Here is a 7634-nt window from a genome sequence, read left to right on the forward strand (position 1 = left end):
GGTATTCACACAAGGTTTTGCTTTCCAGCGCTGCTAAAATATGACCCAAGCTACACCATAGAGGCAAGAGCTGAGAAATGCTTTATACAACCTTTTCTCACCTCCACCACTCAATTCTGTTAAAGCATTTCCACCAGTATTAGGTCCCTGTGCTGGGGGCTTTGCAGAGCTCTTTGCTGACTACAAATGCCAATGTAGTCTTAGGCACATCTTTAACACATTTCACAGTCACCCTATACCAAGGGAAGCACTTCATCCAGTCCATACAAAGCTCCTAGCAGCTCTTCCTCACCCTCCCACTCAGACTGAGATGCAACACACTGCTTACGACTGCAGAGCAGATACCACCTAGCTTTTCTAGGCATCCTTCTTCCAGCTGCATAATCCTGTAGAGCCCACACCAGAAGCTGTCCTTGATTTAAGGGCTGCATTTCCTCATCCTGCTAAAACCACTGCTTCACCTGTGGTAATGCCCTGCTCCACCTCCCTAGTAATTTTTTTGGGCAAGTTTCTTCACTGGTGCAAACCAGTGGAGCCACAATGATTTCAACAAGGCTCTGCTGGTTTTGTCAACTGAAGACATATTTCCTCTGGCTACACATTGCTCAGTGGCTTTCCCCTTTTATACTGGCGACTTACAAAGCAGTGTTTGCAATTATGCATTTCTATCACAATGTACAGCTAGGAAATTAGTCTTCTGAGGCTTTCCCTCAGTCCCCCCACACTCCCTGCTCAGTCCTTGAAAAGGCCATTTGAGCATGCAATATTAATCATCTGCTCTGCAATAATCTTGGAAAAATGTAATATATTCTGGCAAATCGCAGGGCCTCCAGAGGAGCTGCCGGTCTCTGAACAAGCAGCTCCCATCCATTATCAGGCAGTGACAAACACAGCTCCCCACTTATTTGCCCCATCAGCATGCAAACAGCAACTCAATTCAATTGTGAGAAATGGGAGGAAATGATCTGTATTAATAAATGGTGAGAGCATGAGATCATTCGATTTCAGAAAATAAGATCAAAGCCACTGAACTCCCTTCGTTGTCTCATATGATACCTTCCCCTTGCTGTTAATGCAGCACTGGGAGTAATTAAGCTTGTGACGAAGTTTCATAATGAAGTCACATCACTCAAAACAATTAAGACAAGCATTTTGTGCACATTGTCATCTGCCTTCACTAGTGTTTAAAGGTCAAAGAAACATTTCATTAGGAAAAAAAGAGAAGGTAAAAAAATAGATAAACTGCAGTACACTCCATGGGCATGTCTGAGAACAGTGAGTGCAAAGAATAAGGGTTCAAGCAAAGGAACATGCAGAATCCCACCCACCTGGATGGAAAATGCTGTGGAAATGACCTACCACACTCTCATTGTGTCTGGAAACCTTAACCAGAGGGTAGAACTTTCACATCCTGCCTGCTATAGGGCAGCGAGGAGATGTGCTGCCCTGGTCCCAAACTGCTTCCAGTCTGATCACACCTATAGACAATAAAAAGAGAGGTCAAAGAAGACTTCAGGAGTAGTAACTAGAAGAGGATTAGCAAGAAATTAACTCAGATAGCCCCTAATGTAAACCACGGTAACTGAAATGTAAAAGCTCTTCGAGTAGGAAAAAAAATCACCAATATGTAAACTCAGTTGCATAAAAAATGCACCTAAAATTCTGCCAGCTTCTCTGGTTCTCCCTCCCATTACATTTCTCGCTGGGAAGAGTGGTAAAAATACTATCATGTGAAACTTGTTGTCACCAGATTTTGTTTATTTGGTGACAGGTTTCAGCATGGATAAAAGAGCCAGTGGTGGAATCCAGCTTTAAAACAATTCCTCATCTGCTATTATCAGCATACTTTAAAGAATGTAATTAGACTTCAGCAATAATACCCTCTTAATTATAGCTACAAGCCCCCTCAGATGGGGAGGAAAGCACATTCATCTTTACTGTTCCTGAAGCGCACTAAGTGATGGGAAATAAGTGAATTTATGGAGCTCTTACAAATAGCTGTCAGATGCACTCCTACTTACTTTTATTCACTTGAATTTGTTTCTTTGGATGATTTTGGGAGAAATTTACTCGGGAGGAACAAAGTACCTTTTTCTCTCAGACAGCCTGGATGTTTGATTAAGTATAGTTATCACCTGGTGTTAATGAGCCAAGGGGAGGGGGAAATCAGGCTGGTATAGGACACGGCTGGGGAAGACTATTTGCAGTGTGTTAGCAGGCTGAACAAGCATCACATAAAAACATACATGTCTTTATCACTTTTTCTTAGAGTGCAAGGTGCTTTCAAGTCAGGATACAGAAAATGACATTTCTATGACTTGGAAGCTACATGTTTTGGAGTGGATGTGATTCTGCTCACTAGTGCCAGGTAGTTTCTGAGCAGTTAAAATGCTGTCACCTGCAGTCACTTTAATTTACCATTGCATTGTTTTGAGATCCCTTCTTGTGCTATTTGCGAAGGGCCTGCTGGGTGCACAGCCTGACCAGTCCAGATGTACCGTCTTAAGAGTCACCTCTCACAAGGACATCACTACCATCTCAGCCTGCATCTCCAAACTGGAGAGGAGAGAAGAGGCTGGGAACAAGTCACTGCCACCAGGACTGATCTCCATTTTCAAAGACAGTGTAATCAATGCTCCATTGCTTGTATCTGGCAATGAGAAAAGGCACTTTTTTTGTAGAATTCTTCTTCCTCAGCAGAGAATAACAGTTTTTAAAATAAAAACATTTCACAGGAGCATGTCAATTTTAGGAGGTTTTTTGACAGGAAAATGTTTAAATGAGACATTTCTATTTTCTTGTTTGGTTTTGAAAAGGCATGAATGTTTCATTTCAATAATATAAATGCATTTTGTTTCTGCTTTTCCAGTTCTGTTTTTTTCAGCTTGCATGGCATCATCAAACATGAATGATAATATTGAATTTACACACCTCCTTCATTACATGTATTCCCCATATAATTTTGCTAATGAATTATATAATTCAGCCATTATCAAAATTAAATATTTTTTAATAGTGAATGAGATGTTTCCATACTACTTGAGGGAACAGAGTAGAACCCATCTAGATGAATAATTTCTGAAAGTTCAGAATTCATTTTTACCAGCATTTTTTGTTTGTGACCTTTCTTTCACTAGCAACCTGTGAAAGCCACCACTTCTGCCAATGGCAGGTGGACTGTCTCTCTCAGGCCAGTTTGAACCCAATTGAATGTACCACTGCCTGGATTTTTCCCATCATGGATTGGTTTCTAGGACTCCCTTAGTAGAAGATATGCCTTCTTCTCCTCAGTGAGTACATATGATCCATGAGATGCCAGCTGAAATTCAGGGAATGTGAGCACAAATACAGAAAAGGGGTTGAAGAAGGATCCATCCAATATGTTGCTGCTCCTCCTGCTATGTCCCTGAGAATCAGAGCTGCTCTGATTGAGGTACCTATTAATTTGTAACATGGGAAAACTTCCAATTTGGGGGCATTAATTATTCAAAATTAATGAAGTGAAGACAAATGCATTCATCAGCTGACTGTTCAGTACAAAATGTGATGAAACACAATTTCTCTCCTCTCTAATAAAATGAAATCAGGAAAATACTTAAGATAGTAACATGAAATTCCACAGTTATATCAGCAGAAATGTACACAGAAGGGGAAGAGGTACACAGCTCTTGGTGGTCTGAATAAATTCTCTTAACTTTGTGAACTTCAAATTGAGTGAACATAGTAGCCTATGCTTTGGAAATGCTGCTTAGTTTTACTGTTTTCAGTCTTCTTCACTAACTACTGCAAAAATAGAAGAACATTTCTCAGTAATATCCTGGCCTTTAACTTTATGACTGCATTTTGATTATGCACAATATTGTCTTGTAAAATTACATTTCCTAATCAATAAGAACCACTAAAATAATTTCAAAGTATCATTTAAATCCAGTCCTAATTTGATTTTACCCAGCATCTGCTTAAGCATACCACTTAGCATGCAATTTCATTCCAAAAATTTGATCTGTCAAAATAGCATTCTGGAGGACTATTTTTACTGACTGTAGCTCAGTAATCCTGCGTCAGGAGTGCTCCCTTTACAAGTGAAAGGATTCCTTTCCCTCATCTGCTTCCTCTGATAGCAGTCTGGTCCTGGTGAATAATTTGTTTGTTCCTTTTCACACATCAACGTGAGTAATGAATTTCCACCAAGTCTCACGGAGTGCTTCTAATTGCCTCGTGAATGCATGTTCTAGGATGCTGGTTTCCTCCACATAAGATCCGGAATACCCCGTGCTTTCCTCCACAATCCTGCTTTTAAATTCCTTGATCTGACTTCCAGAGTTGGAAAGGGAAGCTATTGCCATCCACATCTCCCTAGGGATGGGAGCAGCTGGTCCCATGGTTAACGTTTGGCCTTCAGGAAGTTAATGTCATTGTCACCTCCACTGAGGTACCAGCCACGAGTTTAATAAATCTGCTGGTGATGTGTGATTCCTGGTGTGTTGGTTGATAGGACAGGATCAGGAGACTCCACAGTCAAAATCAGAAGTCATGACCGGCTGTTTTGCAGTGTGCTCAATCAGTAATATATACACCAGAAGCATCCACTACATTCTCCCACTGCTTTGTTCATGCTCTGGAGCTAATGGGGGCAGCAAAATGTATGTCAAGGTCTGAAATAAGCCTCTGCTTTAAATGATTTTGCACCAAGGACAGATAACCTGCCCCAGCTTCTCTTTTGTTGATGTTTCAGGGTAAGCTAATGATTCTGAGCACCTCAATTTTTGGACATCAGACTTGATGCCATCCTCAAAAGGAAAGGAAAAGAGAAAGAGCAGAGCACACGTCTCCAAGCATTAGACCTCTTTGAGGCATTTTGTTTTCTGTTTCAACAACCACTTCTCACTTTCAAAAGACTCATCTATGTTTTTTGACAAAGTCATTTTTCAGTGTAGCACTGCATTAAAAAAGGAAAAGAAAAATATGAACATCTAGGATGTTCAGAAATCTTTTATCATGTCTAATAATAAACCAAGGATTAGTTTTCTTGTCATTCAGCTAAATATTTTGAATTGCAAAAGTTTCTAGCTGAGTTTGTTTTCATGTAGCTTTAAAAACACAACCCAGATACTTCTTTTGAATGCACAGGTGAGCAACTGATATTTTCCAACCTGATTGCAATTATTTTGGAACACATTTTATACTGTAATTAATTATAGCAGGGGTCAAAACCAGAGAGACTCTAGAGAACCATCACCCCTCTAAATTCTCCACTATGCAAATGTAATTTTTTTTACATTTCACTTTTTGTTTTGGTTGGTTGGTTGACTTGGTTTGGTTACTCTCTTCCTGCATTAAGCAACTTGGAAGAATGGCTGAATGCAAAAAAAGCTTTTAAAAGGGATATATTCTTTCCAATCTACAGAAAACCCTGTGCAGGTGAGGTGCACAGTTGGGTATGTAAGAGTAATCTCATTAAAGAGGATTAGGAGTTAAAAAGCCCTCTGTTACTGTCCCATGTAGGTGCATATCAGCGTGGGCGCTCCTCATTTGTTTATGTGCAAAGTAAAACAGGTTATCTTTTTTTAGCTTTGCTGCTGTAATACCTCTTCCTGAGGTGTCCTGTTTCCAAAATGGATCTTTACATGACCTGGCTTTCGGTGCTGTAATTCTTGACCCTGCTTCCCATCACCTGCTGCATCAGCTTGCTCTGGGAATTCTGCAGCAGTCACATCCAAAAGTCACCTCCACAACTTTGTGTATGGGTTATTGCTGCCAGTCTTTGACAGATGGGGTAAAAATCAATGAACCACAAACTCACACTCACCAGGAATCCTGCACCATCTATATTCCTTGACTCATGATGGCATAACATTTTTTCTCTGGGCAACCTGGTCCAGTGCTTCACTGTCCTTTGGTTAGTACCTGTCCTCTTGAAAAGCCTGCAGAAGTTGGATACAATTTTTCCCTGTTTTGGTCAGTCTTTTTTTGATACATTTGGTCTCCTGGACTTCTTCTTAAGCATTTGGTTCATAATCTTTCAGTGTCATGGTGAAAATACCGTGATTTCTTTATCCCTTGATGCTCTTCTGCCCTGACCAGCTATCTTTTTTAAGTCTACCTTTGCACAGCTGGAAAATGTGATCTTTGGGCAGAATTGGTTAGTCTGAACTACATGGGGTAAAGGTGAGCCTAGAAGAATATGAGTATCACCTTTCTTCATGGGAAAATTTACTATCAAAAAACCCCTAATGCTGTGCAAATAAGCTTGCTTCACACGTTCATTGAGAGGGAAAAAACTCCTCATAATGAAAAACTTTATAATTTTAATGTTGTCAAAGCCAAATGTCAGTTTTCATTTTGAAAAACATTTCATGCTACATTCTATAATACTGTCTTTATTTTTTAATAATATTGGTCAAGCAAAAAAATTTTCCACTGTTTTGTTATTATATTTCTTTGTTTTTGTCCATTTTCCTGAGCTCAGAGAAACCTTTTCAGCATTTTCTCTCATGGAGAATTTTTAAATAGTCAGCTTTAGGTCTCAACTAAAAAAAAAGTGGATGTCAATAATCTCAGAATCCTGTCCTCCTCAAGGCACTGGAGCAGTACATCACATTAGATGATTATTTGGTTTCCCTTGCCTTTAAAAGGTATTAGTCTATTAATTATGTCAGCTCATAATTTCTCCTTTAGACTTTAGCTTCAGTTTAATTTACCTTCCTTTTTTCTTGTTGTTTAGGTCATCCCTCTAAAATGGACTAAAGCTGCACCTATTTACTTTCATCTTCCTTCTTTGCAAATATTTTTCCTCTTAATTTCTTTCTGTGACAACACTCCATCCACTTTGAGCACTAGTTGTTTTTCCAGAGAAATCAGAGTCTACCCCATATTTTTCTTGTTGGACATTTATTTTGGGCAAACTTCAGGCTAGCCCTCCTTGCATTGTTACCTGCACCTTGTAGCAGGTGCAGGTAAAAGTGCATGATCATCCTGGCAGACAGTTGTTTGTTGCCTTTACTGCATTGTTGGGATCTGTGATATTTAGATGATCCTGAGATTGTAGAAAGTCTCTGTCTTTCAGCCCCGCTGCCAAAGAAGAAGTTGTAATTTGTCTGTGCTGGTTTCAAGGTTGTTTATTCTTGCTTATCTATAACATGTTCTCTCTGACCCTGACCTGCAGCAGGTCTGTCTTGCAGGACAGTGTGCGGGGCTCTGCCCCTCAGTGGGATGTTACAAACATTATATACTAGAAACTACGTGTGCTATATTGACAATAATGTGCCAATACCTATCACCCATGTTGAACAGTGTGTCCCCAGCCTAAACCAATAGAAAAATGCCAACACTACAGTGAAACATGGAGGGCATGAAGATGAAGAAAAAGGACAAGGCATGCCCAGTTTCCTCCATCTTGCCTCCTTTGAACCCCTTACCTAGAATCCTAAATTCTACTTTTGCACCCGTGCCACACTAATTACAACTTATATCAAACACTCAGAGCTTGTAATTCATCCTGTAAGATTGAAAACTCTTTTCCATGGACAGAGATCAGAGACAGCGTCTCTCGGGGCTCTGTACAGGGCGGCTCCTGACCCCCTGACAGGGTTCCAGACCTTCCAGGGCAGCCAGAGGGATACCCTGGATTCCCA

The 7634-nt window shown here is 40.2% G+C and overlaps 1 long non-coding RNA gene across 1 annotated transcript; it reads right to left on the minus strand.

Moving 5' to 3' along the window:
• Positions 1-330: 330 nt before the first annotated feature.
• LOC137473380 (uncharacterized) lies at positions 331-2087 on the minus strand. The gene is made up of 3 exons (XR_010998744.1): positions 1993-2087; positions 1748-1845; positions 331-1478 (listed from the first exon to the last, which is right to left on the minus strand). It is a non-coding gene; the product is annotated as an uncharacterized lncRNA (long non-coding RNA).
• Positions 2088-7634: the final 5547 nt, after the last annotated feature.

The sequence above is a fragment of the Anomalospiza imberbis genome, chromosome 4 (assembly GCF_031753505.1).
Source record: "Anomalospiza imberbis isolate Cuckoo-Finch-1a 21T00152 chromosome 4, ASM3175350v1, whole genome shotgun sequence".
Lineage (NCBI taxonomy): Eukaryota > Metazoa > Chordata > Aves > Passeriformes > Viduidae > Anomalospiza > Anomalospiza imberbis.